The 26,477-nt window shown below is 42.8% G+C and overlaps 3 non-coding genes across 3 annotated transcripts; 1 reads left to right on the forward strand and 2 right to left on the reverse strand.

The window, feature by feature from the left end:
* The first annotated feature begins 1,617 nt into the window (after positions 1 to 1,617).
* Positions 1,618 to 1,731, forward strand: LOC140317253 (U5 spliceosomal RNA). Its single transcript, XR_011917583.1, has one exon. It is a non-coding gene; the product is annotated as a U5 spliceosomal RNA (small nuclear RNA).
* Positions 1,732 to 4,963: 3,232 nt separating this feature from the next.
* On the reverse strand, positions 4,964 to 5,147 carry LOC140317154 (U2 spliceosomal RNA). Its single transcript, XR_011917496.1, has one exon. It is a non-coding gene; the product is annotated as a U2 spliceosomal RNA (small nuclear RNA).
* A 308-nt stretch (positions 5,148 to 5,455) lies between these two features.
* Positions 5,456 to 5,569, reverse strand: LOC140317225 (U5 spliceosomal RNA). Its single transcript, XR_011917558.1, has one exon. It is a non-coding gene; the product is annotated as a U5 spliceosomal RNA (small nuclear RNA).
* Between the last annotated feature and the right edge of the window lie 20,908 nt (positions 5,570 to 26,477).

Here is a 26,477-nt window from a genome sequence, read left to right on the forward strand (position 1 = left end):
TCTTTCTCATAATACAAAGTTTGTTGTTTATTGTTGAAACTTCATCAGAAGTGAAGAAATAAATGAATGCCTATCAACAAATGTGGGATCTAAACTCTAGTGCTTCCTCTAAAATAATTTCCTTTCTCAATTTAGAAATGTGTGTTTGTAAGTCACAACACCCGTGACACCAAAACGGCTTTCTTTTCTCTACACTCTGCACTATGAGCACACACACCAAATCAGAAAGGCTTTTTTCTCTCTTTTCTACATTATGGACTGTGGGGACACAAAACCGCTCTCTCTCTTCTTTTTTTTTTTATCGTGTGCCAGGGCGTTGTCTCACGTATTAGATTATGCTTAAGATACGAATGGGTTTATCAGTCACATCAGAATCCATACATACTGATCCTCCCGTAATAAAATGGTCGGATCTTATCAAACACACTTTGTTTCTTGTGACAATCAAGTCAGCGAAACAGCGTATACACGTCAAGACACTGAATCAAGTTTGCCACAAGAACTCATAAGTTTGGCAGTATTGCTCTGCCGTCAGCAATCATACACCCATTTTATTTTCGTGAGACATGTGCAAGCACCTGTTCATCTACTGTTCTATCACTATGAATTAGTGATCTATTATCAATAAGGATACTTCTACAACTACTATCAAAATATGTCCGGACTTCTTATGTTGTCAGTTGCTATATATGAATAAGTGGGTAGCTACTGACAAGCATTAAGCATGTCACACAGCCCAAACATATAACATTTCAGGACACACCACACAGTTAACAACCACAGTGAAGCGTGTCAAAGCCCAAACATGTAACATTCAACAGGACACTTACACAACACATTCAAATCAAACAGTCAGACAACATACAAGAACATATACCCCAGCCGGCATTGCTCCCTGCCTATTTTCGTACAGCACACTATGTGTGCGCACACCTTTATTCACAAACTCTTCAACTTATACTCTTTTACCGAAGCTGCTACAGCTCGATTGGCCGAATACCCTTTGATCCTATTTCGGTGAATTTGACATCTGCCTTACATATAACAGATTAGCGGTTTAGCAGTTTTAATTTAGTATGAGTGAAGGAATTCATTTTATAGCAAAATCCGAAATCGTGAAGAACTCATGAAAGTAAGCTTATTCTCGGATTCCTGAAACTTTAGATTTGCTCTTTCTTTTACTGCAAAGTACAACGTTGTTTTTTTTGTTTAAATCTTTCTAGACATGGTAAATATTAAGGACAAAGCAGTTTTCACATAGTTTGAGTGAAGGAATTCATTTTATAGATAAAATCCCAAGGGTCTGCTGAGAAAAGAGAGTGAATGCGAAGTAGACTTTAACATGGCTATGGGAGCGAGCCGAGTGTGGGCTAACCGGGAGAATTGCTTGAAAGAAACGCGACACCGAATGAGCGATCAGAACAAAGCCTCAATACGGGATTCTCGTGGTGTTTTTGTTGCTGCCTTGTCTTCTGCACAGAGTAAAAGACAAGGCAGCCATCGAATAGGGCCCGATTGTTCCTAGTTGGTCAGCCGAGGAGCAAGGGGGGGGGGGGGGCAAGCGTCTCAACCTATGCCAACTAGCCTGATGCCCTGCTCCCGCAGTGACGGATAATCGTACTCTGGTTTCTCTTCATAACGTACAAGTCTTTCGCCTTTTACTAAAGATTTCTGTGGAGAGCAGCACTAATGAGTTGTTTCTATTTTTGGCAGGCTTTACCTTTGCGGGTGAAGCCCTTTCTGTCTGTGCAAAAGAAATCTTCTTACTGTGCAGAGTGACTTCTCTGAGTAGAGTCGCCTTACTTGTTGCGACTGTGCCGATGTTCGAAGCTGGAGTGCAAAGTTGTTGCTTGAATGGTGCTTGCTGGAGCGTGTGGGAGTGCAAAGTTATACCATTTAAAAGGGCTGAAGAGTGCTCAGTGCAGCGGGTGGGCGACACTCTGGCCACCTTGAAAACCGAGGTTACATCCACTACCAGGGGCAGCCCAAGTTCTGCCGCAAGTGTGGTGAGCATGGGCATCTGGTTGAGGCTTGTACCAAGGTGTTATGTGGGAAGAGCAGAGAAATTGGGCAAACTTTTGGAGAGTGTCCAAATGGCAGGAAATGTAATCTCTGTGGAGAATTAAATCACCTCTTCAGAGATTGCCCTAAATCTTTTGCCAACAAATTAAAGACGGTAAAGCCACAGTCAAGCCAACAAAGAGAAGGACCAAAGGTGGCAGTTGGTGAACAAAGTGAAGAGGTTGACCCAATAAATTCAAACTTCCCGCCAAAAGCTTGGATTGGAAGTGAGGAGCAAAAAGGGGAGGGGCCTGTAGAGGCCTCACCACTCAGTGTTGAAGTCTCTGAGAATTCACAGGCAGAGGGTGGAGCTACGCTAAATGAGGAGGAAGAGCAGACAGGTGAGTCTAGTGAAGATACTCACCTCCCCGAAGGTCAACAGCCGAAGAGGACGGCATCTGAGCCTCTGATTCCCCAGTGGTATCAGAGAAGAGGGGAAGGGTTAGGTCCCTTTCAGACAGTTCTTCAGTGGAAGAACCTAGAGTCTTCCCCTCCGACTCACCAAATGAGGTCTCCTTTTTAACTTCAGCTCTGCAATCAACCCCCAGGGACTCAAAGTTAAATGCAACATTGCGTCAGAGGCCAACACCGAGAGTCCGAAAAGGAAATATAGATCACCCTCCTCACTTTTCACCTAAAGAAATGAAGGAAGAGCTAGTTTCCCAAGAAATAACCTGTGTGTAATTTGTTTTGATAACTTAGAAAAACGAAAATGACATACCTACTTTCCTTTATGCTTTTAATGGTTCTCACCTTCTCAACACTAAATGTGAGAAGTGTGAAATCAAAGACAAGAGCCCAGAGTATTTTATCCTTCTTAGACTCCATAAAATCAGATGTGTTTTTAATACAAGAATGTGGACTACCTTTTTTAAAAAAACATAGACAATGGGAGGAAATGTGGCCCCATTTATCGATATGGAGTGGCTCAAATCAAAATAAAAATGATGGTGTGGCCATTCTAATTAAAAATCCGCATGTTCTGGTGAAAGGTAGCACAGTGGTGAGAGACGGACGGGCACTTTTAGCACTCTTGAATTTTATGGGGCAAGACTTTAACCTCTTAAATATTTATGGTTTCAATGGAAAAAATGAAAGGTATGACCTTTTAGAAGATATACAGCTTTACATGCTAGGGCAAGTACCTTTAGTTGTAGGAGGGGATTTTAACTGTATCTTGAGCAGGAAAGATAGAAAAAGAGCAGGGGTAGATTTTAAAGTGGATAAGACTTCGATTTTACTTCAGGGCATATGCAGGGATTTTAAGCTTACTGACTGTTTTAAAACCATGCATCCCAGAGAGGAGGGCTTCACCTGGTTTAGTCATGATGGCACCAGAGCCTCTCGCATTGATTATTTCTTTACTAGAGATTGCCCACCCACTGATGTTAGATTAACCCCTGTTTTCTTTTCAGACCACCTTATGCTCTCCTGCACCCTTTCACCCCTTCTGGTGTGACGGTAGGAAGTGGTCTGTGGAAACTCAACTGTTCCCTGTTGGAGGATGAAATCATAGTCAGTCAGTACAGGGAATGTTATAAAGAGTGGCAGACCCTTCAAGACCTCTACGAAACACATGCACAATGGTGGGAAATGGTGAAGGAAACGACCCAGACTTTTTTTAAACAGCAAGGTAAACGTAAAAAAAGGAAAGAGAATAGATGTATGATGGGACTACATAAACTACTTTAAACTAAATCAGTGTGGCATAGACTTTAAAGAAGAAATCAAAGATGTCAAAAAGGAAATGTCAGTTTTAGCAGAAATAAAGAGTAAAGGAATTTTTGTAAGAAGCAGGGAGCATGAAATTGAGGAAGGTGAAAAAGAAAGAAAGTTATAAATAAAAAGGAGTGTATTCAAAATCTAAAAAGAGAAGATGGGTTTTTAACAAAATCCACACAAGAGATGATTGAAACTGTACATACCTTTTATAGTAACATGTACAAAGAGAAACCAGTGCACTTGGAAACATCGGCAGAAATCTTAAAATTCGTTGACAAAACCGTAAAAGAGAATGCACAATTTTACTGCTTTAGAGTTAAAAAAATGCCTAACAGGTTTTAAGAGAAGTCGAGCTCCGGGTTTAGACGGGCTTCCTGCAGAATTCTATCTGACCTATTGGGACCTTTTATCATCAGACATTTTAGATGTTTTTAAAGATTTTGAAAAACTCGACCGACTGCCTGACAGTTTTAGAGTGGGAATAGTGACTCTACTTTATAAAAAAAATGATAAGACCGACCTAAAGAATTGGAGGCCCATCACACTTTTAAACTTTGACTGTAAACATTTTAGCAAGGTTTTAGCGACACGGATGTCCTCTGTTTTAGAGGAGGTAATTCACCCAGACCAAGCTTGTGCCATCTCAGGGAGACAACTCACCGACAGCCTCGTACTGATTCGAGACATCATTGATTACGCTAGAGACAGAAACACCCGGCTTGTCATCTTAAATTTAGACTTTGAAAAAGCATTTGATCGGGTCTCGCATCAATATCTCTTTCAGGTGTTGCAGCCATCGAAAAGGGCCCGATTGTTCCTACTTGGTGAGCTTTGCTTGGTTGAGACGCTTGCCCCCCCCCCCCCCCCCCCCCTTGCTCCTCGGCTGACCAAGTAGAAACAATCTATTCGATGGCTGCCTTGTCTTTTACTCTGTGCAAAAGACAAGGCAGCCACAAACACCACGGGAACACCGTATTGAGGCTTTGTTCTGACCACTCATTCGGTGTCGCGTTTCTTTCAAGCAATTCTCCCGGTTAGCCCGCACTCGGCTCGCTCCCAGAGCCGTGTTAAAGTCCACTTCGCATTCACTCTCTTTTCTCAGCAGATTAAAAGAAAGTTTCATCTTGGGCTCCCTGAAACTTCCATCCTGCACCGCTGTTTGCTTTTTCACAAGAGCAGAGGAGAGCGCACCGTTCCCAGCGGCACTGCAGTACCGGGTCGAGGCTTGGAGTGAACGGAGCAAGCTTCTTTTTCAACTCCTATTCTTAAAAATCTATTTAATATGTTGTCCTCGTATAGAGGACATATTAAACTGATAAGAACGGATACTACACTTGATCTTAGCCAAAAGGCTGAGAAGCGATAACTGTCCACTGTTTCAGGTCCGAGGGCCCTTGCTGGCACAATGCGCACTTGTAGCAGTGTTCTTTTTATGGCCATAGGTGGCCAGAGTGTCACGTTGCACCTCTGCCCACCCGCTGCACTGAGCACTCTTCAGCCCTTTTAAATGGTATAACTTTGCAGTCCCGCATGCTCCAGCAAGCACCATTCAAGCAACAACTTTGCACTCCAGCTTCGAACATCGGCACAGTCGCAACAAGTAAGGCGACTCTACTCAGAGAAGTCACTCTGCAAAGTAGCAAGATTTCTTTTGCACAGACAGAAAGGGCTTCACCCGCAAAGGTAAAGCCTGCCAATAATAGAAACAACTCATTAGTGCTGCTCTCCACGGAAGTCTTTAGTAAAAGGCGAAAGACTTGTATGTTATGAAGAGAAACCAGAGTACGATTATCCGTCACTGCGGGAGCAGGGCATCAGGCTAGTTGGTATAGCCACCTTCCCCATGGTGAGCTTTGCTTGGTTGAGACGCTTGCCCCCCCCCCCTTGCTCCTCGGCTGACCAAGTAGGAACAATCGGGCCCTATTCGATGGCTGCCTTGTCTTTTACTCTATGCAAAAGACAAGGCAGCAACAAAAACCCCACGAGAATCCCGTATTGAGGCTTTGTTCTGACCGCTCATTCGGTGTCGCGTTTCTTTCAAGCAATTCTCCCGGTTAGCCGACACTCGGCTCGCTCCCATAGCCGTGTTAAAGTCTACTTCGCATTCACTCTCTTTTCTCTGCAGACTCTTGGGATTTTATCTATAAAATGAATTCCTTCACTCAAACTATGTTAAAACTGCTTTGTCGTTCATATTTACCATGTCTAGAAAGATTTAAACAAAAAAAACAACGTTGTACTTTGCAGTAAAAGAAAGAGCAAATCTAAAGTTTCAGGAATCCGAGAATAAGCTTACTTTCATGAGTTCTTCACGATTTCGGATTTTGCTATAAAATGAATTCCTTCACTCATACTAAATTAAAACTGCTAAACCGCTAATCTGTTATATGTAAGGCAGATGTCAAATTCACCGAAATAGGATCTAAGGGTATTCGGCCAATCGAGCTGTAGCAGCTTCGGTAAAAGAGTATAAGTTGAAGAGTTTGTGAATAAAGGTGTGCGCACACATAGTGTGCTGTACGAAAATAGGCAGGGAGCAATGCTGGCTGGGGTATATGTTCTTGTATGTTGTCTGACTGTTTGATTTGAATGTGTTGTGTAAGTGTCCTGTTGAATGTTACATGTTTGGGCTTTGACACGCTTCACTGTGGTTGTTAACTGTGTGGTGTGTCCTGAAATGTTATATGTTTGGGCTGTGTGACATGCTTAATGCTTGTCAGTAGCTACCCACTTATTCATATATAGCAACTGACAACATAAGAAGTCCGGACATACTTTGATAGTAGTTGTAGAAGTATCCTTATTGATAATAGATCACTAATTCATAGTGATAGAACAGTAGATGAACAGGTGCTTGCACATGTCTCACGAAAATAAAATGGGTGTATGATTGCTGACGGCAGAGCAATACTGCCAAACTTATGAGTTCTTGTGGCAAACTTGATTCAGTGTCTTGACGTGTATACGCTGTTTCGCTGACTTGATTGTCACAAGAAACAAAGTGTGTTTGATAAGATCCGACCATTTTATTACGGGAGGATCAGTATGTATGGATTCTGATGTGACTGATAAACCCATTCGTATCTTAAGCATAATCTAATACGTGAGACAACGCCCTGGCACACGATAAAAAAAAAAAGAGAGAGCGGTTTTGTGTCCCCACAGTCCATAATGTAGAAAAGAGAGAAAAAAGCCTTTCTGATTTGGTGTGTGTGCTCATAGTGCAGAGTGTAGAGAAAAGAAAGCCGTTTTGGTGTCACGGGTGTTGTGACTTACACACACACATTTCTAAATTGAGAAAGGAAATTATTTTAGAGGAAGCACTAGAGTTTAGATCCCACATTTGTTGATAGGCATTCATTTATTTCTTCACTTCTGATGAAGTTTCAACAATAAACAACAAACTTTGTATTATGAGAAAGAACCAGACTCATTCTTCAGGAATCCGAAAATAAGCTCTATTTTATGAGTTATGCACGAATTCGGATTCTCCTATAAAACGAATTCATTAACTCAAACCAAGTAAAGACTGCTTTGTCCTTCATATTTATTCATGTCTAATCAAGTTTCAACGATAAACAACGTTGTACTTTGTAGAATGAGAAAGAACTTCTTCAGCAATAAGCATCTCTCGACATATGACGAAATACAGATTTTGCTATAAAATTAATTCCTTCTATCAGCCTGACTTAAAACTGTTTGTCCTCCTTATTTATCCACTTCAAATCAAGTTTCAACAATTAAAAAAAATTTGTAGTTTGAGAAAGAACAACTTAATCTTCAGCAATCAGTATAAAAAGAGGTGCAAATGCCAACCAAACATACCTAAAAGGTGGAGCGGAAGTATTCAGCTACAAGTAGGTGTGAATGTTCGACCATAATTTGTAAAAAGCGGGTAAGAAAAGGTTCGAATGCCCGACTATATATTAATAAAAGCGGGAGGAGAGGTCTTCGGATGAGAGTGGGTGAGAATTTCCAACCATAATCTATAAAATACGGTGAAAAAAAATATGTGAATGCCTCATAGAACACTAAAAGCGGAAGTGTTCGGCTGCAAGAAGGTGTGAATGTCCGACTATATTTGGTGAAAAGCAGGTGAAGCAAGGTCTGAATGCCCAACCTTACATCATCAAAAGCGAGATCAGAGGTGTTTGGCTGCAAGAAGGCCATAGTTTGCCAAAAGCGGGTAAGGTGCGAATGACCGACTAAATATCAACAAAAGTGGGGGCGGAGGTCTTCGGATGCAAGTGGGTGTGAATATCCCACCATACAAGTATGGTGGAGAGGAAGCTGTGAATGGCCGACCATAGTAAAAGGCGGGTGAGAGAAGGTGCGAATGTCAAACCATACATAATCAAAACAGGGAGCGGAGGTGTTCTGCTGTAAGAAGGTGTGAATGTCCAACCATAGTTGGTAAAAAGCGGGTAAGAAAAGGTTAAAATACCCGACTGTACACAATCAATAGCGGGAGCGGAGTTGTTCGGCTACTAAAAGGTGTGAAAGTCCGACCATGGTTTGTAAAAAGCGGGTAAGAAAAGGTGCGAATGCCCGACAATGTATGATCAAAAGAGGGAGTGGAGGTTTTCGGCTGCAAGAAGGTCTGAATGTCCAACCATAATTTGTAAAAACCGGGGAAGAAAAGGCTCGAAAGCCCGACTATACACCATCAAAAGTGGGAGCGGAGGTGTTCAGCTGCAAGACGGTCTGAATGTCCATCAATAATTGCTAGAAAACATAAAAGAAAAATTTCGAATATCAAACTGCACATGATCATAAGCGGGAGAGGAGGTGTTCAGCTGCAAGAAGGGGTGAATGTCTACCCATAATTACTGAAAAATGGGTAAGAAAAGGTGCGAATGCCTAACCATACATCATCAAAAGAGGGAGCGGAGGTGTTCCGCTGTAAGACGGTGTGAATGTCCGACCATAGATGGTAAAAAGCGGGTAAGAAAAGGTTAAATTACCCGACTGTACACAATCAAAAGAGGGAGCGGAGTTGTTCAGCTAAGAGAAGGTGTGAAAGTCCGACCTTGGTTTGTAAAAAGCGGGTAAGAAAAGGTTCGTATGCCCGAATATACACCATCAAAAGCGGAAGCGGAGGTGTTCGGCTGCAAGATATTGTGAACGTCCGACCAAAGTTTGTAAAAAGCAGTTAAGAAAAGGTTCGAATATCTAACCAAACATAATCAAAAGCGGGAGCAGAGCTGTTCGACTGGAAGTAGGTGTGAATGTCAGATCATAATTTGCAAAAAGCTGATGAGAAAGGGTGAGAATGCCCGACTATACACCATCAAATGCGGTAGCGGAGTTGTTCGGCTGTGAGTAGGTGTGAATCTCCAACCATAATTGCTGAAAAATGTGTTAGAAAAGGTAAAAATGCCGGTCCATACATCATCAAAATCGGGAGAGGTGGTGTTCAGCTGCAAGAAGGTCTAAATGTCCATCAATAATTGCTAGAAAACATGAAAGAAAATTTTCGAAAATCAAACCACACATGATCATAAGTGGGAGAGGAGGTGTTCAGCTGCAAGAAGGTGTGAATGTCCACCCATAATACCTGAAAAATGGGTAAAAAAAAGGTGCGAATGCCCAACCATACATCATCAAAAGCAGGAGTGCATGTGTTCGGCTACAAGAAGGTGTGAACGTCCAACCAAAGTTTGTAAAAAGCAGTTAAGAAAAGGTTCGAATATCCAACCAAACATAATCAAAAGCAGGAGCAGAGCTGTTAGACTGCAAGTAGGTGTGAATGTCAGATCATAATTTGCAAAAAGCTGATGAGAAAGGGTGAGAATGCCCGACTATACACCATCAAATGCGGGAGCGGAGTTGTTCGGCTGTGAGTAGGTGTGAATCTCCGACCATAATTGCTGAAAAATGTGTTGGAAAAGGTAAGAATGCCGGTCCATACATCATCAAAAGCGAGAGAGGTTGTGTTCGGCTGCAAAAAGGTGTGACTGTTCGACTAAAGTTTGTAAAAAGTGGGTAAGATAAGGTGCGAATGCCTGACAATGTATGATCAAAAGCGGGAGCGGAGGTGTTCAGCTGCAAGAAGGTCTACATGTCCATCAATAATTGCTAGAAAACATGAAAGAAACTTTTCGAAAATCAAACCGCACATGATCATAAGTGGGATAGGAGGTGTTCAGCTGCAAGGTGTGAATGTCCACCCATAATTCCTGAAAAATGGGCAAAAAAAGGTGTGAATGCCCAACCATACATCATCAAAAGCAGGAGTGCATGTGTTCGGCTACAAGAAGGTGTGAATGTCCAACCAAAATATGTAAAAAGCAGTTAAGAAAAGGTTCGAATATCCAACCAAACATAATCAAAAGCGGGAGCAGAGCTGTTCGACTGCAAGTAGGTGTGAATGTCAGATCATAATTTGCAAAAAGCTGATGAGAAAGGGTGAGAATGCCCGACTATACACCATCAAATGCGGGAGCGGAGGTGTTCGGCTGTGAGTAGGTGTGAATCTCCGACCATAATTGCTGAAAAATGTGTTAGAAAAGGTAAGAATGCCGGTCCATACATCATCAAAAGCGAGAGAGGTTGTGTTTGGCTGCAAGTAGGTGTGAATGTCCAGCCATAATTACTCACAAACGGGTAAGAAAAGGTAGTATTGCCAGACCATATATGATCAAAACAGGGAGCGGAGGTGGTTCAGCTGCAAGAAGGTTTGAATGTCCGACTAAAGTTCAAATATATTAACAAAAGCGGGAGGAGAGGTCTTCGGATGAGAGTGGTTGAAAATTTCTGACCATAATGTATAAAATGCGGTGAAAAAAAGGTGTGATAGAACACTAAAAGGTGGAGCGGAAGTGTTCGGCTGCAAGAAGGTGTGAATGTCCGACTATATTTGGTGAAAAGCAGGTGAAGCAAGGTCTGAATGCCCAACCTTACATCATCAAAAGCGAGATCAGAGGTGTTTGGCTGCAAGAAGGCCATAGTTTGCCAAAAGCGGGTAAGTTGCGAATGTCCGACTAAATATCAACAAAATTTGGGGCGGAGGTCTTCGGATGCAAGTGGGTGTGAATATCCCACCATACAAGTATGGTGGAGAGGAAGCTGTTAATAGCCGGCCATAGTTTGGAAAAAGCGGGTAAGAAAAGGTTTGAATGCCCGAACATACATTATCAAAAGAGGGAGCGGAGGTGTTCCGCTGTACGAAGGTGTGAATGTCCGACCATACTTGGTAAAAAGCGGGTAAGAAAAGGTTAAAATACCCGACTGTACACAATCAATAGCCGGAGCGGATGTGTTCGGCTACAAGAAGATGTGAAAGTCCGACCATGGTTTGTAAAAAGCGGGTAAGAAAAGGTGCGAATGTCCGACAATGTATGATCAAAAGAGAGAGCGGAGGTTTTCGGATACAAGAAGGTTTGAATGTCCCACCATAGTTTGTAAAAAGCGGGTAAGAAAAGGTTCGAATGCCCGACTATACACCATCAAAAGCGGGAGCAGAGGTGTTCCGCTGTAAGACGGTGTGAATGTCCGACCATAGTTGGTAAAAAGCGGGTAAGAAAAGGTTAAAATACCCGACTGTACACAATCAATAGCGGGAGCGGAGTTGTTCGGCTACAAGAAGGTGTGAAAGTCCGACCATGGTTTGTAAAAACCGGGAAGAAAAGACTCGAAAGCCCGACTATACACCATCAAAAAGAAGGTTTGAATGTCCATCAATAATTGCTTTAAAACAAGAAAGTAAATTTTCGAATATCAAACCGCACATGATCATAAGCGGGAGAGGAGGTGTTCGGCTGCAAGAAGGTGTGAATGTCCACCCATAATTCATGAAAAATGGGTAAAAAAAAGGTGCGAATGCCTAACAATACATTATCAAAAGCAGGTGTGAATGTCAGATCATAATTTGTAAAAAGCTGATGAGAAAGGGTGAGAATGCCCGACTATACACCATCAAATGCGGGAGCGGAGGTGTTCGGCTCTGAGTAGGTGTGAATGTCCGACCATAATTGCTGAAGAATGTGTTAGAAAAGGTAAGAATGCTGGACCATACATCATCAAAAGCGGTAGAGGTGGTGTTCGGCTGCAAAAAGGTGTGACTGTTCGACTAAAGTTTGTAAAAAGTGGGTAAGACAAGGTGCGAATGCCTGACAATGTATGATCAAAAGCGGGAGCGGAGGTGTTCTGCTGTAAGAAGGTGTGAATGTCCAACCATAGTTGGTAAAAAGCGGGTAAGAAAAGGTTAAAATACCCGACTGTACACAATCAATAGCGGGAGCGGAGTTGTTCGGCTACTAAAAGGTGTGAAAGTCCGACCATGGTTTGTAAAAAGCGGGTAAGAAAAGGTGCGAATGCCCGACAATGTATGATCAAAAGAGGGAGTGGAGGTTTTCGGCTGCAAGAAGGTCTGAATGTCCAACCATAATTTGTAAAAACCGGGGAAGAAAAGGCTCGAAAGCCCGACTATACACCATCAAAAGTGGGAGCGGAGGTGTTCAGCTGCAAGACGGTCTGAATGTCCATCAATAATTGCTAGAAAACATAAAAGAAAATTTTCGAATATCAAACTGCACATGATCATAAGCGGGAGAGGAGGTGTTCAGCTGCAAGAAGGGGTGAATGTCTACCCATAATTACTGAAAAATGGGTAAGAAAAGGTGCGAATGCCTAACCATACATCATCAAAAGAGGGAGCGGAGGTGTTCCGCTGTAAGACGGTGTGAATGTCCGACCATAGATGGTAAAAAGCGGGTAAGAAAAGGTTAAATTACCCGACTGTACACAATCAAAAGAGGGAGCGGAGTTGTTCAGCTAAGAGAAGGTGTGAAAGTCCGACCTTGGTTTGTAAAAAGCGGGTAAGAAAAGGTTCGTATGCCCGAATATACACCATCAAAAGCGGAAGCGGAGGTGTTCGGCTGCAAGATATTGTGAACGTCCGACCAAAGTTTGTAAAAAGCAGTTAAGAAAAGGTTCGAATATCTAACCAAACATAATCAAAAGCGGGAGCAGAGCTGTTCGACTGGAAGTAGGTGTGAATGTCAGATCATAATTTGCAAAAAGCTGATGAGAAAGGGTGAGAATGCCCGACTATACACCATCAAATGCGGTAGCGGAGTTGTTCGGCTGTGAGTAGGTGTGAATCTCCAACCATAATTGCTGAAAAATGTGTTAGAAAAGGTAAAAATGCCGGTCCATACATCATCAAAATCGGGAGAGGTGGTGTTCAGCTGCAAGAAGGTCTAAATGTCCATCAATAATTGCTAGAAAACATGAAAGAAAATTTTCGAAAATCAAACCACACATGATCATAAGTGGGAGAGGAGGTGTTCAGCTGCAAGAAGGTGTGAATGTCCACCCATAATACCTGAAAAATGGGTAAAAAAAAGGTGCGAATGCCCAACCATACATCATCAAAAGCAGGAGTGCATGTGTTCGGCTACAAGAAGGTGTGAACGTCCAACCAAAGTTTGTAAAAAGCAGTTAAGAAAAGGTTCGAATATCCAACCAAACATAATCAAAAGCAGGAGCAGAGCTGTTAGACTGCAAGTAGGTGTGAATGTCAGATCATAATTTGCAAAAAGCTGATGAGAAAGGGTGAGAATGCCCGACTATACACCATCAAATGCGGGAGCGGAGTTGTTCGGCTGTGAGTAGGTGTGAATCTCCGACCATAATTGCTGAAAAATGTGTTGGAAAAGGTAAGAATGCCGGTCCATACATCATCAAAAGCGAGAGAGGTTGTGTTCAGCTGCAAAAAGGTGTGACTGTTCGACTAAAGTTTGTAAAAAGTGGGTAAGATAAGGTGCGAATGCCTGACAATGTATGATCAAAAGCGGGAGCGGAGGTGTTCAGCTGCAAGAAGGTCTACATGTCCATCAATAATTGCTAGAAAACATGAAAGAAACTTTTCGAAAATCAAACCGCACATGATCATAAGTGGGATAGGAGGTGTTCAGCTGCAAGGTGTGAATGTCCACCCATAATTCCTGAAAAATGGGCAAAAAAAGGTGTGAATGCCCAACCATACATCATCAAAAGCAGGAGTGGAAGTATTCGGCTACAAGAAGGTGTGAACGTCCAACCAAAATATGTAAAAAGCAGTTAAGAAAAGGTTCGAATATCCAACCAAACATAATCAAAAGCGGGAGCAGAGCTGTTCGACTGCAAGTAGGTGTGAATGTCAGATCATAATTTGCAAAAAGCTGATGAGAAAGGGTGAGAATGCCCGACTATACACCATCAAATGCGGGAGCGGAGGTGTTCGGCTGTGAGTAGGTGTGAATCTCCGACCATAATTGCTGAAAAATGTGTTAGAAAAGGTAAGAATGCCGGTCCATACATCATCAAAAGCGAGAGAGGTTGTGTTTGGCTGCAAGTAGGTGTGAATGTCCAGCCATAATTACTCACAAACGGGTAAGAAAAGGTAGTATTGCCAGACCATATATGATCAAAACAGGGAGCGGAGGTGGTTCAGCTGCAAGAAGGTTTGAATGTCCGACTAAAGTTCAAATATATTAACAAAAGCGGGAGGAGAGGTCTTCGGATGAGAGTGGTTGAAAATTTCCGACCATAATGTATAAAATGCGGTGAAAAAAAGGTGTGATAGAACACTAAAAGGTGGAGCGGAAGTGTTCGGCTGCAAGAAGGTGTGAATGTCCGACTATATTTGGTGAAAAGCAGGTGAAGCAAGGTCTGAATGCCCAACCTTACATCATCAAAAGCGAGATCAGAGGTGTTTGGCTGCAAGAAGGCCATAGTTTGCCAAAAGCGGGTAAGGTGCGAATGTCCGACTAAATATCAACAAAATTTGGGGCGGAGGTCTTCGGATGCAAGTGGGTGTGAATATCCCACCATACAAGTATGGTGGAGAGGAAGCTGTTTATAGCCGGCCATAGTTTGGAAAAAGCGGGTAAGAAAAGGTTTGAATGCCCGAACATACATTATCAAAAGAGGGAGCGGAGGTGTTCCGCTGTACGAAGGTGTGAATGTCCGACCATACTTGGTAAAAAGCGGGTAAGAAAAGGTTAAAATACCCGACTGTACACAATCAATAGCGGGAGCGGATGTGTTCGGCTACAAGAAGATGTGAAAGTCCGACCATGGTTTGTAAAAAGCGGGTAAGAAAAGGTGCGAATGTCCGACAATGTATGATCAAAAGAGAGAGCGGAGGTTTTCGGATACAAGAAGGTTTGAATGTCCCACCATAGTTTGTAAAAAGCGGGTAAGAAAAGGTTCGAATGCCCGACTATACACCATCAAAAGCGGGAGCAGAGGTGTTCCGCTGTAAGACGGTGTGAATGTCCGACCATGGTTGGTAAAAAGCGGGTAAGAAAAGGTTAAAATACCCGACTGTACACAATCAATAGCGGGAGCGGAGTTGTTCGGCTACAAGAAGGTGTGAAAGTCCGACCATGGTTTGTAAAAACCGGGAAGAAAAGACTCGAAAGCCCGACTATACACCATCAAAAAGAAGGTTTGAATGTCCATCAATAATTGCTTTAAAACAAGAAAGTAAATTTTCGAATATCAAACCGCACATGATCATAAGCGGGAGAGGAGGTGTTCGGCTGCAAGAAGGTGTGAATGTCCACCCATAATTCATGAAAAATGGGTAAAAAAAAGGTGCGAATGCCTAACAATACATTATCAAAAGCAGGTGTGAATGTCAGATCATAATTTGTAAAAAGCTGATGAGAAAGGGTGAGAATGCCCGACTATACACCATCAAATGCGGGAGCGGAGGTGTTCGGCTCTGAGTAGGTGTGAATGTCCGACCATAATTGCTGAAGAATGTGTTAGAAAAGGTAAGAATGCTGGACCATACATCATCAAAAGCGGTAGAGGTGGTGTTCGGCTGCAAAAAGGTGTGACTGTTCGACTAAAGTTTGTAAAAAGTGGGTAAGACAAGGTGCGAATGCCTGACAATGTATGATCAAAAGCGGGAGCGGAGGTGTTCAGCTGCAAGAAGGTCTACATGCCCATCAATAATTGCTAGAAAACATGAAAGAAACTTTTCGAAAATCAAACCGCACATGATCATAAGTGGGATAGGAGGTGTTCAGCTGCAAGGTGTGAATGTCCACCCATAATTCCTGAAAAATGGGCAAAAAAAAGGTGTGAATGCCCAACCATACATCATCAAAAGCAGGAGTGGAAGTGTTCGGCTACAAGAAGGTGTGAACGTCCAACCAAAATATGTAAAAAGAAGTTAAGAAAAGGTTCGAATATCCAACCAAACATAATCAAAAGCGGGAGCAGAGCTGTTCGACTGCAAGTAGGTGTGAATGTCAGATCATAATTTGCAAAAAGCTGATGAGAAAGGGTGAGAATGCCCGACTATACACCATCAAATGCGGGAGCGGAGGTGTTCGGCTGTGAGTAGGTGTGAATCTCCGACCATAATTGCTGAAAAATGTGTTAGAAAAGGTAAGAATGCCGGTCCATACATCATCAAAAGCGAGAGAGGATGTGTTCGGCTGCAAGTAGGTGTGAATGTCCAGACATAATTACTCACAAACGGGTAAGAAAAGGTAGTATTGCCAGACCATATATGATCAAAACAGGGAGCGGAGGTGGTTCAGCTGCAAGAAGGTTTGAATGTCCGACTAAAGTTCAAATATATTAACAAAAGCGGGAGGAGAGGTCTTCGGATGAGAGTGGTTGAAAATTTCCGACCATAATGTATAAAATGCGGTGAAAAAAAGGTGTGATAGAACACTAAAAGGTGGAGCGGAAGTGTTCGGCTGCAAGAAGGTGTGAATGTCCGACTATATTTGGTGAAAAGCAAGTGAAGCAAGGTCTGAATGCCCAACCTTACATCATCAAAAGCGAGATCAGAGGTGTTTGGCTGCAAGAAGGCCATAGTTTGCCAAAAGCGGGTAAGGTGCGAATGTCCGACTAAATATCAACAAAATTTGGGGCGGAGGTCTTCGGATGTAAGTGGGTGTGAATATCCCACCATACAAGTATGGTGGAGAGGAAGCTGTGAATAGCCGGCCATAGTTTGGAAAAAGCGGGTAAGAAAAGGTTTGAATGCCCGAACATACACCATCAAAAGAGGGAGCGGAGGTGTTCCGCTGTACGAAGGTGTGAATGTCCGACCATACTTGGTAAAAAGCGGGTAAGAAAAGGTTAAAATACCCGACTGTACACAATCAATAGCGGGAGCGGATGTGTTCGGCTACAAGAAGATGTGAAAGTCCGACCATGGTTTGTAAAAAGCGGGTAAGAAAAGGTGCGAATGTCCGACAATGTATGATCAAAAGAGAGAGCGGAGGTTTTCGGATACAAGAAGGTTTGAATGTCCCACCATAGTTTGTAAAAAGCGGGTAAGAAAAGGTTCGAATGCCCGACTATACACCATCAAAAGCGGGAGCAGAGGTGTTCCGCTGTAAGACGGTGTGAATGTCCGACCATAGTTGGTAAAAAGCGGGTAAGAAAAGGTTAAAATACCCGACTGTACACAATCAATAGCGGGAGCGGAGTTGTTCGGCTACAAGAAGGTGTGAAAGTCCGACCATGGTTTGTAAAAACCGGGAAGAAAAGGCTCGAAAGCCCGACTATACACCATCAAAAAGAAGGTTTGAATGTCCATCAATAATTGCTTTAAAACAAGAAAGTAAATTTTCGAATATCAAACCGCACATGATCATAAGCGGGAGAGGAGGTGTTCGGCTGCAAGAAGGTGTGAATGTCCACCCATAATTCATGAAAAATGGGTAAAAAAAAGGTGCGAATGCCTAACAATACATTATCAAAAGCAGGTGTGAATGTCAGATCATAATTTGTAAAAAGCTGATGAGAAAGGGTGAGAATGCCCGACTATACACCATCAAATGCGGGAGCGGAGGTGTTCGGCTCTGAGAAGGTGTGAATGTCCGACCATAATTGCTGAAGAATGTGTTAGAAAAGGTAAGAATGCTGGACCATACATCATCAAAAGCGGGAGAGGTGGTGTTCGGCTGCAAAAAGGTGTGACTGTTCGACTAAAGTTTGTAAAAAGTGGGTAAGACAAGGTGCGAATGCCTGACAATGTATGATCAAAAGCGGGAGCGGAGGTGTTCAGCTGCAAGAAGGTCTACATGTCCATCAATAATTGCTAGAAAACATGAAAGAAACTTTTCGAAAATCAAACCGCACATGATCATAAGTGGGATAGGAGGTGTTCAGCTGCAAGGTGTGAATGTCCACCCATAATTCCTGAAAAATGGGCAAAAAAAAGGTGTGAATGCCCAACCATACATCATCAAAAGCAGGAGTGGAAGTGTTCGGCTACAAGAAGGTGTGAACGTCCAACCAAAATATGTAAAAAGAAGTTAAGAAAAGGTTCGAATATCCAACCAAACATAATCAAAAGCGGGAGCAGAGCTGTTCGACTGCAAGTAGGTGTGAATGTCAGATCATAATTTGCAAAAAGCTGATGAGAAAGGGTGAGAATGCCCGACTATACACCATCAAATGCGGGAGCGGAGTGGTTCGGCTGTGAGTAGGTGTGAATCTCCGACCATAATTGCTGAAAAATGTGTTAGAAAAGGTAAGAATGCCGGTCCATACATCATCAAAAGCGAGAGAGGTTGTTTTCGGCTGCAAGTAGGTGTGAATGTCCAGCCATAATTACTCACAAACGGGTAAGAAAAGGTAGTATTGCCAGACCATATATGATCAAAACAGGGAGCGGAGGTGGTTCAGCTGCAAGAAGGTTTTAATGTCCGACTAAAGTTCAAATATATTAACAAAAGCGGGAGGAGAGGTCTTCGGATGAGAGTGGTTGAAAATTTCCAACCATAATGTATAAAATGCGGTGAAAAAAAGGTATGATAGAACACTAAAAGGTGGAGCTGAAGTGTTCGGCTGCAAGAAGGTGTGAATGTCCGACTATATTTGGTGAAAAGCAGGTGAAGCAAGGTCTGAACATCATCAAAAGCGAGATCAGAGGTGTTTGGCTGCAAGAAGGCCATAGTTTGCCAAAAGCGGGTAAGGTGCGAATGTCCGACTAAATATCAACAAAATTTGGGGCAAGTGGGTGTGAATATCCCACCATACAAGTATGGTGGAGAGGAAGCTGTGAATAGCCGACCATAGTTTGGAAAAAGCGGGTAAGAAAAGGTTTGAATGCCCGAACATACACCATCAAAAGAGGGAGCGGAGGTGTTCCGCTGTACGAAGGTGTGAATGTCCGACCATACTTGGTAAAAAGCGGGTAAGAAAAGGTTAAAATACCCGACTGTACACAATCAATAGCGGGAGCGGATGTGTTCGGCTACAAGAAGATGTGAAAGTCCGACCATGGTTTGTAAAAAGCGGGTAAGAAAAGGTGCGAATGTCCGACAATGTATGATCAAAAGAGAGAGCGGAGGTTTTCGGATACAAGAAGGTTTGAATGTCCCACCATAGTTTATAAAAAGCGGGTAAGAAAAGGTTCGAATGCCCGACTATACACCATCAAAAGCGGGAGCAGAGGTGTTCCGCTGTAAGACGGTGTGAATGTCCAACCATAGTTGGTAAAAAGCGGGTAAGAAAAGGTTAAAATACCCGACTGTACACAATCAATAGCGGAAGCGGAGTTGTTCGGCTACAAGAAGGTGTGAAAGTCCGACCATGGTTTGTAAAAACCGGGAAGAAAAGGCTCGAAAGCCCGACTATACACCATCAAAAAGAAGGTTTGAATGTCCATCAATAATTGCTTTAAAACAAGAAAGTAAATTTTCGAATATCAAACCGCACATGATCATAAGCGGGAGAGGAGGTGTTCGGCTGCAAGAAGGTGTGAATGTCCACCCATAATTCATGAAAAATGGGTAAAAAAAAGGTGCGAATGCCTAACAATACATTATCAAAAGCAGGTGTGAATGTCAGATCATAATTTGTAAAAAGCTGATGAGAAAGGGTGAGAATGCCCGACTATACACCATCAAATGCGGGAGCGGAGGTGTTCGGCTCTGAGTAGGTGTGAATGTCCGACCATAATTGCTGAAGAATGTGTTAGAAAAGGTAAGAATGCTGGACCATACATCATCAAAAGCGGGAGAGGTGGTGTTCGGCTGCAAAAAGGTGTGACTGTTCGACTAAAGTTTGTAAAAAGTGGGTAAGACAAGGTGCGAATGCCTGACAATGTATGATCAAAAGCGGGAGCGGAGGTGTTCAGCTGCAAGAAGGTCTACATGTCCATCAATAATTGCTAGAAAACATGAAAGAAACTTTTCGAAAATCAAACCGCACATGATCATAAGTGGGATAGGAGGTGTTCAGCTGCAAGGTGTGAATGTCCACCCATAATTCCTGAAAAATGGGCAAAAAAAAGGTGTGAATGCCCAACCATACATCATCAAAAGCAGGAGTGGAAGTGTTCGGCTACAAGAAGGTGTGAACGTCCAACCAAAATATGTAAAAAGAAGTTAAGAAAAGGTTCGAATATCCAACCAAACATAATCAAAAGCGGGAGCAGAGCTGTTCGACTGCAAGTAGGTGTGAATGTCAGATCATAATTTGCAAAAAGCTGATGAGAAAGGGTGAGAATGCCCGACTATACACCATCAAATGCGGGAGCGGAGTGGTTCGGCTGTGAGTAGGTGTGAATCTCCGACCATAATTGCTGAAAAATGTGTTAGAAAAGGTAAGAATGCCGGTCCATACATCATCAAAAGCGAGAGAGGTTGTTTTCGGCTGCAAGTAGGTGTGAATGTCCAGCCATAATTACTCACAAACGGGTAAGAAAAGGTAGTATTGCCAGACCATATATGATCAAAACAGGGAGCGGAGGTGGTTCAGCTGCAAGAAGGTTTTAATGTCCGACTAAAGTTCAAATATATTAACAAAAGCGGGAGGAGAGGTCTTCGGATGAGAGTGGTTGAAAATTTCCAACCATAATGTATAAAATGCGGTGAAAAAAAGGTATGATAGAACACTAAAAGGTGGAGCTGAAGTGTTCGGCTGCAAGAAGGTGTGAATGTCCGACTATATTTGGTGAAAAGCAGGTGAAGCAAGGTCTGAACATCATCAAAAGCGAGATCAGAGGTGTTTGGCTGCAAGAAGGCCATAGTTTGCCAAAAGCGGGTAAGGTGCGAATGTCCGACTAAATATCAACAAAATTTGGGGCAAGTGGGTGTGAATATCCCACCATACAAGTATGGTGGAGAGGAAGCTGTGAATAGCCGACCATAGTTTGGAAAAAGCGGGTAAGAAAAGGTTTGAATGCCCGAACATACACCATCAAAAGAGGGAGCGGAGGTGTTCCGCTGTACGAAGGTGTGAATGTCCGACCATACTTGGTAAAAAGCGGGTAAGAAAAGGTTAAAATACCCGACTGTACACAATCAATAGCGGGAGCGGATGTGTTCGGCTACAAGAAGATGTGAAAGTCCGACCATGGTTTGTAAAAAGCGGGTAAGAAAAGGTGCGAATGTCCGACAATGTATGATCAAAAGAGAGAGCGGAGGTTTTCGGATACAAGAAGGTTTGAATGTCCCACCATAGTTTATAAAAAGCGGGTAAGAAAAGGTTCGAATGCCCGACTATACACCATCAAAAGCGGGAGCAGAGGTGTTCCGCTGTAAGACGGTGTGAATGTCCAACCATAGTTGGTAAAAAGCGGGTAAGAAAAGGTTAAAATACCCGACTGTACACAATCAATAGCGGAAGCGGAGTTGTTCGGCTACAAGAAGGTGTGAAAGTCCGACCATGGTTTGTAAAAACCGGGAAGAAAAGGCTCGAAAGCCCGACTATACACCATCAAAAAGAAGGTTTGAATGTCCATCAATAATTGCTTTAAAACAAGAAAGTAAATTTTCGAATATCAAACCGCACATGATCATAAGCGGGAGAGGAGGTGTTCGGCTGCAAGAAGGTGTGAATGTCCACCCATAATTCATGAAAAATGGGTAAAAAAAAGGTGCGAATGCCTAACAATACATTATCAAAAGCAGGTGTGAATGTCAGATCATAATTTGTAAAAAGCTGATGAGAAAGGGTGAGAATGCCCGACTATACACCATCAAATGCGGGAGCGGAGGTGTTCGGCTCTGAGTAGGTGTGAATGTCCGACCATAATTGCTGAAGAATGTGTTAGAAAAGGTAAGAATGCTGGACCATACATCATCAAAAGCGGGAGAGGTGGTGTTCGGCTGCAAAAAGGTGTGACTGTTCGACTAAAGTTTGTAAAAAGTGGGTAAGACAAGGTGCAAATGCCTGACAATGTATGATCAAAAGCGGGAGCGGAGGTGTTCAGCTGCAAGAAGGTCTACATGTCCATCAATAATTGCTAGAAAACATGAAAGAAACTTTTCGAAAATCAAACCGCACATGATCATAAGTGGGATAGGAGGTGTTCAGCTGCAAGGTGTGAATGTCCACCCATAATTCCTGAAAAATGGACAAAAAAAGGTGTGAATGCCCAACCATACATCATCAAAAGCAGGAGTGGAAGTGTTCGGCTACAAGAAGGTGTGAACGTCCAACCAAAATATGTAAAAAGAAGTTAAGAAAAGGTTCGAATATCCAACCAAACATAATCAAAAGCGGGAGCAGAGCTGTTTGACTGCAAGTAGGTGTGAATGTCAGATCATAATTTGCAAAAAGCTGATGAGAAAGGGTGAGAATGCCCGACTATACACCATCAAATGCGGGAGCGGAGTTGTTCGGCTGTGAGTAGGTGTGAATCTCCGACCATAATTGCTGAAAAATGTGTTACAAAAAGGTAAGAATGCCGGTCCATACATCATCAAAAGCGAGAGAGGTTGTGTTCGGCTGCAAGTAGGTGTGACTGTTCGACTAAAGTTTGTAAAAAGTGGGTAAGACAAGGTGCGAATGCCTGACAATGTATGATCAAAAGCGGGAGCGGAGGTGTTCAGCTGCAAGAAGGTCTACATGTCCATCAATAATTGCTAGAAAACATGAAAGAAACTTTTCGAAAATCAAACCGCACATGATCATAAGTGGGATAGGAGGTGTTCAGCTGCAAGGTGTGAATGTCCACCCATAATTCCTGAAAAATGGGCAAAAAAAAGGTGTGAATGCCCAACCATACATCATCAAAAGCAGGAGTGGAAGTGTTCGGCTACAAGAAGGTTTGAACGTCCAACCAAAATATGTAAAAAGCAGTTAAGAAAAGGTTCGAATATCCAACCAAACATAATCAAAAGCGGGAGCAGAGCTTTTCGACTGCAAGTAGGTGTGAATGTCAGATCATAATTTGCAAAAAGCTGATGAGAAAGGGTGAGAATGCCCGACTATACATCATCAAATGCGGGAGCGGAGTTGTTCGGCTGTGAGTAGGTGTGAATCTCCGACCATAATTGCTGAAAAATGTGTTAGAAAAGGTAAAAATGCCGGTCCATACATCATCAAAAGCGAGAGAGGTTGTGTTCGGCTGCAAGTAGGTGTGAATGTCCAGCCATAATTACTCACAAACGGGTAAGAAAAGGTAGTATTGCCAGACCATATATGATCAAAACAGGGAGCGGAGGTGGTTCAGCTGCAAGAAGGTTTGAATGTCCGACTAAAGTTCAAATATATTAAAGAAAGCGGGAGGAGAGGTCTTCGGATGAGAGTGGTTGAAAATTTCCGACCATAATGTATAAAATGCGGTGAAAAAAAGGTGTGATAGAACACTAAAAGGTGGAGCGGAAGTGTTCGGCTGCAAGAAGGTGTGAATGTCCGACTATATTTGGTGAAAAGCAGGTGAAGCAAGGTCTGAATGCCCAACCTTACATCATCAAAAGCGAGATCAGAGGTGTTTGGCTGCAAGAAGGCCATAGTTTGCCAAAAGCGGGTAAGGTGCGAATGTCCGACTAAATATCAACAAAATTTGGGGCAGAGGTCTTCGGATGCAAGTGGGTGTGAATATCCAACCATACAAGTATGGTGGAGAGGAAGCTGTGAATAGCCGACCATAGTTTGGAAAAAGCGGGTAAGAAAAGGTTTGAATACCCGAACATACACCATCAAAAGAGGGAGCGGAGGTGTTCCGCTGTACGAAGGTGTGAATGTCCGACCATAGTTGGTAAAAAGCGGGTAAGAAAAGGTTAAAATACCCGACTGTACACAATCAATAGCGGGAGCGGATGTGTTCGGCTACAAGAAGGTGTGAAAGTCCGACCATGGTTTGTAAAAAGCGGGTAAGAAAAGGTGCGAATGTCCGACAATGTATGATCAAAAGAGAGAGCGGAGGTTTTCGGATACAAGAAGGTTTGAATGTCCCACCATAGTTTGTAAAAAGCGGGTAAGAAAAGGTTCGAATGCCCGACAATACACAATCAATAGCGGGAGCGGATGTGTTCGGCTACAAGAAGGTGTGAAAGTCCGATCATGGTTTGTAAAAACCGGGAAGAAAAGGCTCGAAAGCCCGACTATACACCATCAAAAAGAAGGTTTGAATGTCCATCAATAATTGCTTTAAAACAAGAAAGTAAATTTTCGAATATCAAACCGTACATGATCATAAGCGGGAGAGGAGGTGTTCCGCTGTAAGACAGTGTGAATGTCCGACCATAGTTGGTAAAAAGCGGGTAAGAAAAGGTTAAAATACCTGACTGTACACAATCAATAGCGGGAGCGGAGGTGTTTGGCTACTAAAAGGTGTGAAAGTACGACCCTGGTTTGTAAAAAGCGGGTAAGAAAAGGTTCGAATGCCCTAACATACACCATCAAAAGAGGGAGCGGAGGTGTTCCGCTGTAAGACGGTGTGAATGTCCGATCGTAGTTGGTAAAAAGCGGGTAAGAAAAGGTTAAAATACCCGACTGTACACAATCAAAAGAGGGAGCGGAGTTGTTCAGCTAAGAGAAGGTGTGAAAGTCCGACCATGGTTTGTAAAAAGCGGGTAAGAAAAGGTTCGTATGCCCGAATATACACTATCAAAACCGGAAGCGTAGGTGTTCGGCTGCAAGAAGGTGTGAACGTCCGACCAAAGTTTGTAAAAAAGCAGTTAAGAAAAGGTTCGAATATCTAACCAAACATAATCAAAAGCGGGAGCAGAGCTGTTCGACTGCAAGTAGGTGTGAATGTCAGAGAATAATTTGCAAAAAGCTGATGAAAAAGGGTGAGAAATCCCGACTATACACCATCAAATGCGGTAGCGGAGTTGTTCGGCTGTGAGTAGGTGTGATTCTCCAACCATAATTGCTGAAAAATGTGTTAGAAAAGGTAAGAATGCCGGTCCATACATCATCAAAAGCGGGAGAGGTGGTGTTCGGCTGCAAGTAGGTGTGAATGTCCATTAATAATTGCTTTAAAACATGAAAGAAAATTTTCGAATATCAAACCTTACATGATCATTAGCGGGAGAGGAGGTGTTCAGCTGCAAGAAGATGTGAATATCCACCCATAATTACTGAAAAATGGGTAGGAAAAGATGCGAATGTCCAACCATAAATTATCAAAAGCAGGAGTGGAGTTGTTCAGCTACAAGAAGGTATGAAAGTCCAACCATGGTTTGTAAAAAGCGGGTAAGAGAAGGTTCGAATACCCGAATATATACCATCAAAAGCGGAAGCGGGGGTGTTCGGCTGCAAGAAGGTGTGAACGTCCGACCAAAGTTTGTAAAAAGCAGTTAAGAAAAGGTTTGAATATCCAACCGAACATAATCAAAAGCGGGAGCAGAGCTGTTCGACTGCAAGTAGGTGTGAATGTCAGATCATAATTGCTGAAAAATGTGATAGAAAAGACTAGAATGCCGGACAATACATCATCAAAAGCGGGAGAGGTGGTTTTCGGCTGCAAGGTCTGAATGTCCAACCATAATTTGTAAAAATCGGGGAAGAAAAGGCTCGAAAGCCCAACTATACACCATCAAAAGCGGGAGCAGAGTTGTTCGGCTACAAGAAGGTTTGAATGTCCAACCATAGTAAGTAATAGGTGGGTAAGAAAAGGCTCGAATGCCCGACTATACACCATCAAAAGCGGAAGCGGAGGTGTTCGGCTGCAAGACGGTGTGAACGTCCGACCAAAGTTTGTAAAAAGCATTAAGAAAATGTTCGAATATCCAACCAAACATAATCAAAAGCGGGAGCAGAGCTGTTCGACTGCAAGTAGGTGTGAATATCAGATCATAATTTGCAAAAAGCTGATGAGAAAGGGTGAGAATGCCCGACTATACACTATCAAATGTGGGAGCGGAGGTGTTCGTCTGTGAGTAGGTGTGAATGTCCGACCATAATTGCTGAAAAATGTGTTAGAAAAGGTAAGAATGCCGGACCATATATCATCAAAAGCGGGAGAGGTTGTGTTCGGCTGCAAGAAGGTGTGAATGTCCAGCCATAATTACTCACAAACGGGTAAGAAAAGGTACTATTGCCAGACCATATATGATCAAAACAGGGAGCGGAGGTGGTTCAGCTGCAAGAAGGTTTGAATGTCCGACTAAAGTTTGTAAAAAGCGGGTAAGACAAGGTGTGAATGCCCGACAATGTATGATCAAAAGAGGAGCAGAGGTTTTCGGCTGCAAGAAGGTCTGAATGTCCACCCATAATTACTGAAAAATGGGTAAGAAAAGGTGCGAAAGCCCAACCGCACATGATCATAAGTGGATGAGAAGGTAGTAAGTAGTGCAAGTAGGTGTGAATCTAAGATCATAATTTGTAAAAAGCGGGTAAGAAAAGGTAAGAATGCCCAACCATAAATTATCAAAAGCGGCAGCAGAGTTTCGGCTGGTATTTATCAATGTCTAGATAGATTTCAACAAAAAACAACGTTGTACTTTTGCAGTAAAAGAAAGTGCAAATCAAAAGTTTTAGGAATC

This window comes from Leuresthes tenuis, unplaced genomic scaffold (genome assembly GCF_036924035.1).
Source record: "Leuresthes tenuis unplaced genomic scaffold, fLeuTen1.0.hap1 SCAF_10, whole genome shotgun sequence".
NCBI classification, from domain to species: domain Eukaryota; kingdom Metazoa; phylum Chordata; class Actinopteri; order Atheriniformes; family Atherinopsidae; genus Leuresthes; species Leuresthes tenuis.